At 36.7% G+C, this 13,573-nt stretch overlaps 1 protein-coding gene across 1 annotated transcript in view; it reads left to right on the top strand.

Annotated features, from left to right (window-relative positions):
• JAKMIP1 (janus kinase and microtubule interacting protein 1) overlaps positions 1-13,573 on the top strand; it is a 153,233-nt gene that overhangs the window by 32,530 nt on the left and 107,130 nt on the right. The gene's annotated exons all lie outside the window — the stretch shown is intronic.

The following is a 13,573-nucleotide window of genomic DNA, read 5'->3' as shown; positions in this document are numbered from 1 at the left end:
CACGCAGGGTACTTCTGACATAGGTCTCGTACAGCTTCTTTGTGGGCTCAAAGGAGAAGGACTGCAGGTCATCTGTCACTGTGAAGGACACTAACCCACCTGGTCACAAAATGACAAATTCTGTTTCAGAAAGTTATATTTTTTTTGTGCTAGAGTGTCTCATAATAATTGAAACCATCAGGTTTTGTCTAAGAGTATGCTACCTGAAGGACATGTATAAACATTTTTGTGATGACTTTCTCTTTTTCCTTAAAGGTTTTTACATATGATTAACATCTAAAACACAAACTTCCCTAGCCTTCATGTTTTATTTCATTGGCCTAGCAGCTTTGTGTATGGTCACTATTATTTGAAATAGGTATGCTGCTAATACAGCTATAAAGCAGTTGTGTGGCGTTATTATATATTACAGACAAAATTTATCCAGTGAGTAGGCAATGGTACAAGTCTATAGAATGATGAACATCTTTTGTGGAACACTGCTGAAATACTTAAAAACTCTGAAATATATCTGTCATTCATACATCATTTCCACATATTATAGTTGTTCCTCCCCTTAAAAGTAAGCAAACAGATTTGTAGGTTTTCAGCAATGTATTACAGTAATATGAATATCCACAATATCAATGGGAAAATCATACATAATATGAATATCAAGTGTATATTACTCATGTCATTCCTTAAAGAATTTTCAGAAAGCTGAGCAGCTTTTCAGAGCATGAAATGTAATAAATGTCATGGAGTGAAAAAAAAATCATGCAATGCCTTAGGTATGAATTTTCCTAAACCTTCCTTAAGAAGTAGTTCCAGTGATCTTGAGAAAAGCCCTCAAGATATGAGTGGGGGAAAAAAAACAAGGTGTATCAAACAGAACTTGTTTTCCTACAGCTTTAGAAAATCTGCTGTATAAATTACTGTCAGATTGCTTTTTCTTTTCTGTGTTTTTTTTATATGCATTTCAACATGACAGCTTGACACCATAATACAGGATGAAGATGGTAACCAGTCTTTAGGCAATTACTTTCCCCCCCCTTCATCCCAAACTGTACTTTAATGTCCGTTATTCATTTCTGAAACTAGAAATAGGCTTGTTCTCTAATTTTATCCAACAGCAACAAAAAATCTGCATAAACACTATGCTTAGAAATACAAAGATAATGGCATAATATTTTTCAAGTATTACTCACTATTAAGGAAATTATGAAAACTTGATTCAGTAAAAATCATATTTCAGAGATGTTCTAAAAGAAAAAAATGATAATATGATCTGTGTGTCCTTCAATAACTTGTATCTAACTAAAATGATCCAGTTTTATGGAAAACAAGACATTAAGAAAGGTGTTTGTTTCTTTTCCAAGTAAAACATTGAAATGTTTGCAGCTAAACAACTCAAGTCCACTCTTGTAATGCTGGCTGTAACAAGTACCATAATATTTTTGGAGTGAGGGTCAAGAAACTTTCAGTATAGGTCTTAAGCATAATCTTGAGCTGACCAATTCTTGTATGTTCTTGTAATATTTATGACACATCATACTGTGTCATATTGCATCTTACTTAACACAGCATCTGGTATCCTAAGCGTAACTAATCTGAGGACAGGGTAAGGGTAAAAGCAGGTCAAGAATACATGATACTTTCCACTTAACTCTTCCAGCTTCCAGTTGTTTGTAGCTCAGTGGTTTTCCATGCTGAATATAATTTTCTTTGTCTTTAGTAACCATTAGTGGATTTTTTTTCTCAGAAATTTGTTCATTCTCCCCTTTGACCCATCTAAATTTTTAGTGCCACACGTCTTTTCATTAAAGCTTCACTACCTGTTGCTTGAAGATTTCCTCCCTTTCCTCCCTCCCCTAAATCTGAATCCTACTAAATTTTTGTTCCAGAAAAGTGTCCAGTTGATTCTTGAGTATCTTTTTTTATCTTTATTTTTTTATTTTTTTACGTTAATAATCATGTGAATATCCACCTTCAAACTGCCTCTCTAAGCTGATGAGTTCTTCACTTGATTGTTCTTTGCCCAGGAGCTGTTCCATACTTTTTGTCTTCCCCTCCCTCCCCCCCATTTGCTTTGTTCTCCTTTTTATCCAAAGACATCTGCTGTTGGATTAGTACCCAGTTACTGGCAGAGTCAGTATGCTTGCCTGTACGTATGATCCTGGTCTGAGCCTGTATGGTTATGCTTAAGCTCTTCAGCAGCCTGTGCTGTTGTCTAGTATTGCATGTTGTCTAAACAATACAGATGGTGAATCTGCAAGTAATTTAGAAAAATACACGCAGAAGGAAGTCTGGTTCTCCCACCTACAGTAAAGTTTACCAAGGTTTATATTTAGAGAGAATTCTTCACATGCTCATTAAACGCTCGTGTATGGGCTGACAGTTTGACCAGAGTGCTACTCAAATATTAAGCAGATGTTGCTAGATTATTTATTTTTTTAGATATATTATCCTAATGGATTAATCTGACTCATCTGTTAAGACAGAAAAATTCTAGGGTTCTTACCTGTGTGAGTACTCAGTTAATATTGGTTATGTCTTTCTATCCTTAATTTCTGTTACTTAAATAAATGTAAGTAATGCAGTAAGACTTCTGTTCGCATCTGGGCAGGCTATATACAAACAGCAAACATTTACAAGCCATTCACATCCAAACAACATTTAAGATTACCTTTGTATCATTTGTTTTTACTCCTGTTATATATCTTTTTAGTGTGTTCACAGTGAAGATGTAATTTTTGTTTGGCCAAGATAAGTGGAATGAAGGGAATATGCTCTATGCTCTGCTTTTTGGCGCGTGTCAAAAACTGTTTTGTTTTTGATAGGCATTGCAGATCCTACAGTGATTTATTTATTTTTTCCATTTATTAACGTTACTGTGGAAGTTGATGTGAGACAATTTCCTTAAGTTCACAGCCCCTAGACTTTAATGTATGACCCTGGACCCTGTGACCCTAAGTCTTCAATAATGAACCTTTCTCTCATCAAATTAATTTATGTATCATCAGTTGGAAACCGTAATGTAGTTTACAGATTTAGGTCAGAAAGTATCCTTAGGTGAGATTATAGTTACAAAATCCCAATGCTGTGAGCTGCTTGTTTCAAAACAATTACGAATCTAAATATTTAGGATGAATTTCCCCTAGCTGTGTCATTTAAGCTGTCATTCTTTCTGTTTTGACAACCCCATTCTTTGTATGCACATGATTTGTTGAAACTGAAAATGTGGATACGTATGATAGATCTGACTACTTTGAGACATTTCTAGTGAGGCTGTAATGTTTCAAGTGGTATGGCTAGAATTTCATTCAATATTGAAAATTATTTAGGGGTCTGATTTTGGATTTCCTAAAGTTAGCAGTTTGAGAGGCTGCTTCTGCTTGTGTTTGAAATAAAGTTGTAAGAGGGATAAAATAAGGGAATTGATAGGCTGTTGACTGTTTGTACCACAGATGCTACGTGTGTTACTAACTTGTAGGCAATCGGGAAAATTTTGTGGATGCCTGATGGTATTTTATTTTTTTATGCATTTATTCTGTTAAACTTTTCCAGTTTGGGGAAATGGTTTTGACTGCTGCAGTCTCTGTCATGGTAATACAGATTTCTAACATTCTCCCCATAGAAGAAAGAAGCAGAGAGTTTTTTATTATTATAATTTATTTACTTTTGGACTCTGTAAAGAGTAACGTGGACAAAAGTGCTGTCAACATAGTACTTGTCCGACTTCCCCCTTTCTAGGTTATTTTAATATCCACAAACATACCAGTAAGGGCTGATATTCCTTCCTTAACAAAAATCATTTTATTCCTGCAGAGATTGTGTGGTCATAACATATTCCAGTAAAACACAGCAATACATAATATTAAAAAAAAAAAAATCAACATGGTGACCTGACTGATAAATAATAGTCAAGCTGTGTTATAAAAAGTGCAAATAACTATTTGGTGTTTGGGATTTTCTTCTAATACCAATAGGTAATACTGATCTACAGGAAGCAAGAAGTTGCTAAGCTGATATTAATCGTATTATGTCAGTCTATCATGTACAAAGCAGGTAAGATACAAAATTAGATACAGAATGACACTTTTAATTGTTTGCATTTCTATTATAAAACACATGATATGGAAAAGTGTCAACAATTTCTTTTCAAGTCCTTTATTCTCTTATAAAAGTTGTGGTTTATAAAGGCAGATCTTTCAAACATGCTGTATATCAACACATCAGGTCAGTTGTAGCTGCTGAAGATTTAGGAACTCTTGAGTGTTTTGAATTCTTCTGTAATGAAGAATGTTCATATTTTGTGTTTTGCTGGATCAAACCTGCTTTAAAGGACTGTAGAAGCTTGCAGTTAGTTGAACAATTACAGCATTTATGTTTTGTTTTCAACAGATGTGTCTGTCATTTTCGGAGCAATGCCAGTTAAGTTAACCATGTAGTGTGTGTGTTTCTCTTGTTTTTTCTTCTCAGAAGTTATGCCTCTGAAAAACTTGAATAACTGCAGAGGAGTCAGTAGAATACCAGGCAACTATTTAATGTGTAGTGAACTGATGCTTAAAAAGGGAGTTGTCCGTGTTGTCTTTGAGCATGCAAAGAAAAGTCACTGCTGGTACTTGTGCACCATCATTGTAGATGTTAGATGATAAGGCAGATGCTTTTTGTGTTGAACTGTATATTGACGTGGAATAGATTTGGAGCAATCATTTCAGTTGGATGTTTATTTCCTTCCCATTGCACCCTGTCTGTGTTTTACTTTGCCCAAATGTTAAATGTTCATGAGCTGTATTAAATGCACTAATCTGCAAGTTACCTATTCACTCCCCCCTACAAATCTGTAACAAGAAATTTAGCAGAAAATAGCTAAACAGAAATCTTTAAACATGGAATTCGACATTATTTGGTGTGTTGTCCTCTTTGAGAGAGGCACTGGTATATAAAGCACATATTTATTCAGCTTGTTCTTAACTGCCTGCCTGGTGGAGTTGACTTGTCAAAAAGATTTGATAGATCTTTCCAGGTTTCTTCTTTCTAGCTTATCTCACTAAGCCAGTCTTACTGGATCCCCTCTCTCCCTCACATTATCTAACCTAAATCCTGCTCCTTTCTCACCTGCCTCACACCTCATCTGGTGAGGAGTTTATTCCTCATTCTCTTGGCAAAAACCTTTCACATATAGGAAGGTGCTTCACACTTCTTATTTTCTTTTCAGCCACACTTTTTAGGTTATTTCTTGTTGCTTCCCTCTAGACTCCTTTAATGGCCTATTTCTGCATAAAATTGGATGCAGTAGTCTAGACTGAAAAGAAGGAAGGAACCACCTCATGTGGTGATAACCATACCAGATATATTTTGGCTGTTTGCAATGTTAACTTGTAATTGAGCAAAACATAATGTTAATTACTTTGGATAAAGTATTAATGTCTCTAATTTGCTTATTACAACCCAATTTCATTTTCTTCTTTTACTGTCTCCAAGATCCTGGAGAGGTGGTATGTTTTAGGCACTAATTTGTCGGCTTTTTGGGACAGATGCACAGTATGAGGTTAAGTTGCTAAAGACATTTCTTGGTATGTGCTACTTGGGACCTTCTAAATAGTTTATCATTCACAGCATTTTAACCAAACTATCTCCTTTGTTTCAGAAGAAATTTTTGATGTAGACATAATTATATACATCTTTTTGTTGCTTGTGGATGGTAACTTAAGAATTCCTTCTTGGAGCTCACACGGTAAACTTTTTAGGCAGAACTCCAGGTTTTGACATTTCAAGCTCATCCTTTCTCTAAATTGAAAAAAAATGTAGATAGAAAATGTTTTAGTATGTGCAATACACCATATTTTTCAATAAAATATCATTATATATAGTTGCATTATTTTAACTTTAAAGGGAATTCCAATATGATCTTTGTCCTACTGGCACTCAACTAAGAAATGTGGAAGCCGGTGTTACAAATAATAAAAAACATGGTTTTGTGCCTTTATAAAGCCTTTTTATTGGTTTATATTTACCTGAATCTACTGGGCTGTGTGATGTTCTGAGTAACAGGTAGTAATTTCTGGGGTAGCTGAAGGAGTGCTCACTTTGCTGGATGGCTTCCCCTGGCTCCAGAGCTGAGGTGCAAAAGCATGCCTGTCCTGCAGCTGACACTCGCTGAGAGGCACTAATGATGCAGCAAAGCCAGCAAGATGCTATGCTCTAGTACAGTTATCATTTGTAGTATAGGTTGGACTTTATTGGGTTTTAGCCTAATTAAGAAATTTAATTAATGCTAGAACTGGTAATTAGCAAGAGCCAGGTCAAGGGACAAGTGTTTTTTAGCTTCTTACCCCACCTTTGTAGTTTGTACAAGATGCGAGTTGGAATAAAGATACTTCCCTTTTTTTTTTTGGTCAAAATTGCATTATTTATGTTGCTCTTTTAACCCTGGCCTCACTTTAGATTTATATATATATATATATATATATATAAATATATATATAAAATTTAAATCAAGTATTTTACATAAATCAAGTATTTTACATAATTCTGTAACAGATAATAATAATTGCAATAAAAATAATTCTGTATTAGAACGGAATATTATGTATCAAGTCTTTGCCAGATTTCCAGTTGATCAATGTATCCATATAACTGATTCATCAAGTCACTCTCTTAAAAGACTCTGGTGCTGCTCTTGAATCAGGATCTCAGGCCTGTTTGAAACTTCAGTCATCAATTTTCTTGATTTCAACATTTTTTTTATTGAGATGTTATAATGGTATTTATAAATTTTGGAATAACTGCTCCTTAACAAGAATGATTGGAGAAACTCTTCAGGTCACAACAGGCTTCCAAAGAGCAGCATACTGATGGGGGAATACTTTTTTACTACATGCCTCCAGACTTTGGAATTAGAGCAGACTATATTAAAACTTTCTTGTACAATTACCAAGTTTTATGGAGTTTAGAGTAAACAAGTAGTGTATACGTAGGAAAATCTAGTTCCGTGTGCATAAATCGTCTCCTCCTCCCTTTGTAAACATGTTGATCACTTGGTTGTGGGAGTACTAAGTCATATTTTAGGAACAGTAAAACCAAAAAGAAAGGGAATATTTATCCTATTGTCATACAGCAGCTAGAGGATCTTGTGGGATTATGACTTCCTTTCTGTTGCCTTCCTGTTGAAGTACCAAGAAACATCAATTATCTTATAGGTAACTTTTATTTATTTTTTTCCTCAAATGCTGCTGATTGGCTTGGTATTTTAAAAATGATATTAACTAGGTGGCTAAGTCACAGATACAGATATATTATGTATGTATTTATAGATATATCCTATAATCCTTAGTTAAGTTACTTCTGAGAAACTTTAAAACAATTTCTCTTTTGTTGTGCATTAAGTGTTCGGTGGTCTGAAATTAACTAACTTTGAACCCATCAAATTTGAAAGACAATAACACTTCATACTTAGCAGTGTTCCAGTATACAGTTTAACTGTATTTTGTTTGCTTTATAACAGCTGTTATGCTTTCAACAAATAAATTGTGTTAGTGAGTGAATATTGTGTAAAAAAAAAAAAAAAAAAAAAAAAAACACAAGGATTTTACAAAGCTTGCGGATGTGTTGGCTGTATGGTGACAAGAAGAAATTTAGTGCAGGTTTGCTCAAGATGATGGATGTACAAATGGACAACTGTGAAGTCTGCTAGATTTTAAATTACAATACATGCACGCAACCTTGTGAACAGCTTAATTAAAAGGCTGTGCTGAACCAGAAAGAACCCAACACTCTGCCTGATGTATCAGGTGATAAGCATAGAGGGTGGTAGTTGGTACTGAACTGCCTTTAGTACCACATAAATGGTCATGTCCACAGCATTAGGCCTGCCATGTACCAATGTACCTACCATTTAACAAAAGTCAAACTATGCCAGAAAGTTCAAAGTGTATGTGTATCCATTTTAAACCCTTCTGAAGGAAGTGATATTAGAAGTGTTATTTTCTCCTGGTTTAGAGAGAGATTTGAAAATGGATGCTGGTCAAAAAAAAATCTTTTTTGTGTATGTTTTTTATATATATATATATATATATATATACATACATACATACATATACACTTTTATCTCTATATACAAACGTTAGCTGTGTAAAGGAGTGTACAATCCAGCTGAACTGTATCTGAGGACTGTATTCCTTTTACATGGCTTCTGAAATATATTTTATCAGCAACACATGCACTTCTGCTGATGGTTGCAATTTCCTTGACTTTTTGTCCCATTGTCCTTAATAAATATGGATCCTTTGATACACCAGCATGAATATGTTAGTCTCTTTTTCTAATACATCTTCACTGACTCTAGCAGCAGTCTATTTCACCTGAAATTTTATTTACTAAGAGGTGACTATATAAATATGCAGTAAACATAATGTGGAATAAAATCATTTATTAAATGTGGGAAAAGCAAAAACCAAAACCAACCAACCATCCAAGAAAACTGAAACCAAACAAAGAATTTCTTGAAACCTTTCTGTGCAGCATTCAAGTTTTATATGGCAATGCAATGCGCATTATTTTTTTTAAAGGCATTATTTTATGATTCTTTATTAAAGGTGGCGTTATAAAGAAAGTGAAAAATAAATTAATACTCTTAACAATGTCAGGAAAATAGACCAAAGTCATAGTTAGTATGATGAATAATTTTGAGATAAACCTGCTTAACTGAATCATGAATAAAAATACTTGGTACAATGTATTTGGTATTGCAAATGTTTTGAGTTGATACTTCCTGACATAATGTTAGAAGAATATTCATTTCAAAATTAATTCATTATGGAGCAGACAAATTAAAGGAAGTTGAGACTTCTCCTGGAACTGAGTTCATTTTGTTTTGCAAATCTATTAGGGCAGCAGGACACTTTTAAAAACCAAGGGTGCACTGAGCCAGCAGAAGAGGGGAAGGTTCACTCTGCACAGGTGTGGAAATGAGAGAACAGCACTGAGTTGCACTTACGGCTGCTGAGCTTGAACTTTTTGAACTGGCAAAGTAAAATAAGCTGAGCTATGTTACTGCTGACAGGCCTGCAAGAATTTTAAGCTCAGCATGTGTCACGGTGATGAGAGCTGTGAGGAACTTCTTTGTAGGAATGTTAGAACTAAGCTTGTGTCTGTGCTTAGTCCCCATGCTCATGTTCTCGAAAGATAGATATTTTGCACAGTTTTATAAACAGATCTTTGAAATGTCAAAGGGAGTGTAACAAATCCAGGAAAAAACCACATTACACAGAGTACTTTGTAGGCATTGTGCCCTGCAGGCTGGCTCCTCCTGTTGTCACCTCTTTCTTCCCAGCAGTACAGAGCGTGGCTGTTTTACTGTGGTATTGCACAACCCAGTTAAAATTCCTCCTGGCCTTTGTGAACACGAGCATAGTGCCTTGGTTGGGTCGCTGTTTCTGGGATGAGAGTGCAGGGCATTAAGCATCCCGGAAACTGACTTATTCTTCCAAATCCGTGGCCACTTCTGCAATGTGTTTGACAGCATTCTGTTTTGGTATGTAATATGTATGTTACTCTGTGTGCGTGTGTGTATTTATATAATATAAAAATGCCTGAGGAGAGAAAGGAAAAAGGATTTTAAGTATCAGCATACATTGCTTGTCAGTTCTAAGGAATACGACTAGCTCTTTGCATCTCCAGACACCTAAATATCTTTCGACAAGTAGATGCATTTTCAGTAATAGTTGTAAAATTTTTGTATGTCCTGTTGTGAAGTGTGCTACTGTCAGGCATGAAATCCTCCTAATAGTGGCATCTGAAGAATTCAGTTTGGTACATAACTGGAAGGGAATTAGCAGAAAACTGGAATTTAATACCTAGTATGATTACACATTACCACATCTCTTCAGCACTTTTTCTTACTATGCAGTTGGTGAAAAGGCTGAAGAAGGATGTGATCAGACCACAGGGTAATTGTTCCATAAAGGCAAGTATCTAAAGATCACTCGGATTTATTTCTTCTCCCATCCCCCATTATTATGATTCTAACTGGAAGCAGCTCTTTGTTCATGTAAAACTAGAGTGAAGTCCTTTATTGGAAGATAGTAATGTCTTTGTATCAAACAGTGCCTGTTTCAAACTGTTACGCTTGTCAGTGTTTAATTGGACTCGACGAGGTTTCTGGGAGAATTAAACTTCTATCAGCTTTTATTGTACATCACTTTTTCTAGTCAGAGACAGCATGTTAAATACGTTTTATGAGTAGGTGGAAAAATATGTTAACCAGGTTCTGATATTATTAAATTTTAAGTCATTGTAGAAATCCAGAAGAGAGCAGAGAGAAGCTCAGAATTTAGACATTTATGTACATCTGTCATTTTAATGATCACTATGAAGTCCTTAAGCGTGCAGGATCCGTGTACTTAATGGTTTCTGTGTAACTCTAAGAAGCGTAGAGATCTGCAACTTTGCTGTTGGAACTGAAGCATTTAGTAGTAATGTACTCTAAACTGAACATCAAAGAGGATGCTCAATCTGTGTCATAACACGCAGCTAATTGATGCATTTAGGTATGGAAAACGTAGGTTTTATTCCAAGGGCTAAGTGCTGAACTGCATTTGAAGCATATGCAACGTGGCTGCCCCAAGTCCTTTTTGCAATTCATTGCTGACTCATTGTGTGACCTTGAGGACACCTCTTCCCTTGGCATACTGTATCTGCAAAGAAGTACTGGTCATCACCTGTTTAGGTGTTCCTGGATGGCTGAAACAGCAGATTTGATGAGACTGATCTGTGGTGTTAGATGTTTTACCAGTATTATGTTAGGCACTGTGTATTAGTAATGAAAAGGAAGATAGAGAATACATGTTTCAAGGGATACAAAGAAGAAAACTGGAAATGAGGGTTAAATGACTTTATCTTTGGCTTCCTTGATTTTAGAGTATATGCAATTTGATCCTGCAACATTGATTCGAAGTTTGTAAGAGGGATAAGTTTTAAACAGGAAAAATAGTAAGTAAAGCTAGTGCTGAAATTCATGGTAGGTATATCAACAAATTTCTTCCAACTTAATGTTATTTCTGATTTAACTAGGTATGCTTTTTTTTTTGTATGCATACATGTCTGTATTTAGGAATGCATAATTTATGGAATTAGGAGATTATAGCACTATAGTGGACTGCCTCTGTAATGAGTCTTTGACATCTTGAATGCCTCCTTTTGACAAACAATTTTAGCCTGTTCAGGCAGAGTATATTCTAACTTTCTGAATCTTTGACCATTTTCAGATAGCTACTGTTCTTCATTTTTCGAACTAGCTGTGCAAAAAATTATAAAAATACAAGAGCAGCAACTCAAGTCAGAAATTTTATTCTGATATTAGTGGAAAGGTTTAAGTGGCATACTATGTGATTGTATCCTACAAGGTATTTGTAACATAATGAAGCAGAAATTTATATTTTTCCAGTTCTTCACATGATGCCAACTTCTAACCTGACAAGGAGAGTATAACTTTTGGCTTTCATTTTGGTTGGAATTTTAAATGTATTAATTTCAATTTTTCTCTTATTGAATAGTGTATTTTAAGACTGCTGATAGCTGTTAGGATCTGGCTTTTAAAGGAAAGAACTGCCATAGAGCTGCAAGAAAAAATTTTTGAGTAGTTTGTTAAAACCTCTGAAAAATAAAATGCATACCATGAAGTATAACTGTTATGGCACAGTGCAGTTTCCTTATTGGTGCACAAGGGAATTTAATGGGAATGCTATTATTTGTAGAAAGTCACTTTTGTCTATTTCCGGACTCATGCTAATAGCTTACCGATGTGAAAGTTTCTTGCTTAATTGACTTTGACTTAAATTAAGAAGTTAAATGAGTAAATTCTAGCCTTTGCATAGAGGCTTTCAGGGTTGAGATATGAGAAACAGCTTGCAGGTTGTTTAGGCTTAGAAATCCAGTTGTTTTTGTAAAGGGCCACCAACATATATGTGCTCATACCCTTATAAATGCTGAATGAATGTCTTCCATATTTATGTACTACAGTAGTAGTAGGAGGCCAAGGCAGCTGATGGGGGCTTGCTGTGAGAAGAGGGAGCCCCTAGCCTCTTCTCACAGAGGCCACCTCTGCATTCCCCTACCCCCTACCACAACCTTGCCACATAAACCCAATCATAGAATCATTAAGGTTGGAAAAGACCTCCAAGATCATGTGGTCCAACCATCCCCCTACCACCACTATCACCCATTAAACCATGTCCCTAAGCACCACATCCACCCATTTTGAATCAACTGCTGAGGCATAACAGCAAATAAACAAGCCATGTGTGTGGGAAACATAAAGGCCAGAACAGCCTAATAAATCTTGCATTAGGCTTAAGTTTAGCAAATGCTAGGGCCTGAGGAGCACCAGTGGAAAAATAGCTGTTTTTAAAAGTGACAATCTTTACTCTTCCATCATGGAAGGACTTCGGACATAATTGCCTTATCAGTGACTTAGGTATGAAAAACACTTCAGACAGAACTACAAGTCTGTAATAGCTGAAATAGTGAGGAAGAAAGTTAGTACATGAATAAGGCCCCTTGAGGGCCAGTCTAATTGGCAATCTTGCCTCAGCAATCTCAGTCACTTTGCTAAGGTACTACTAAACTCCGTGTAGGAGTGGAAAATAAAAATAGTCTTGAAAACCTTTATTGCTCCAGACTATGTCTTTGAGTAAGTTGTATAATAGCAAGACAAAATAGTTGCAAGTGCTGGGTAAGTCCAGGGCACAAAAAATGGTATTCAGCAGCTTGAAACTGATCTGGAAACAAGCTTCCGTTAGAGAGAAATGGTTAGAAACTCTCCATGGATCATAGAATCACAGAATATCATGAGTAAAAAGGGACCCACAAGAATCATTGAGTCTGACACCTGACTACATGTAGGACTACCTCAAAATCAGACCCTGTGTCTGAGAACGTAGTCCAAACTTGTATTGAATTCCGGCAGCTTCGGTGCTGTGACCGCTGCCCTGGGGAGCCTGTCCCAGTACCCGACCACCCTCTGGGTGCAGAACCTTTCCCTAACACCCAGCCTGACCCTCCCCTGTCCCAGCTCCATGCCGTTCCCTCGCGTCCTGTCGCTGTCCCCAGAGAGCAGAGCTCAGCGCCTGCCCCTCCGCTCCCCTTGTGAGGGAGCTGCAGGCCGCCATGAGGCCTCCCCTCAGCCTGCTCTGCTCTGGGCTGAACAATCCTAGTGACTTCAGCCACTCCTCGTATGTCTTCCCTTCTAGCTCCTTCCCCATCTTCGTAGCCCTCCTTTGGACACTCTCTAGTAGTTTTATGTCCTTCTTATGCTGTGGTGCCCCAAACTGCTCACAGTACTCATGGTGAGGCTGCACCAGCGCAGAGCAGTGCAGGACAATCCCCTCGATCAGCTGGCAGTGCTGTGCCTGATGCATCCCAAGATATGGTTGGCCCTCCTGGGTGCTAGGGAACACTGCTGGCTCACATTAAACTTGCCATCGACCAAAACCCCCAATTCCCATTCTGTAGGGCTGCTTTCCAGCCTGTCATCCGCCAGTCTGTACATACAGCCAGGGTTGCCCCTTCCCAGGTGTAGAATCTTGCACAT

This window comes from Cygnus atratus, chromosome 4 (genome assembly GCF_013377495.2).
Source record: "Cygnus atratus isolate AKBS03 ecotype Queensland, Australia chromosome 4, CAtr_DNAZoo_HiC_assembly, whole genome shotgun sequence".
NCBI classification, from domain to species: domain Eukaryota; kingdom Metazoa; phylum Chordata; class Aves; order Anseriformes; family Anatidae; genus Cygnus; species Cygnus atratus.
Note: the sequence above shows the minus strand (reverse complement) of the source record. Positions and strands in the feature narration are given on the sequence as shown.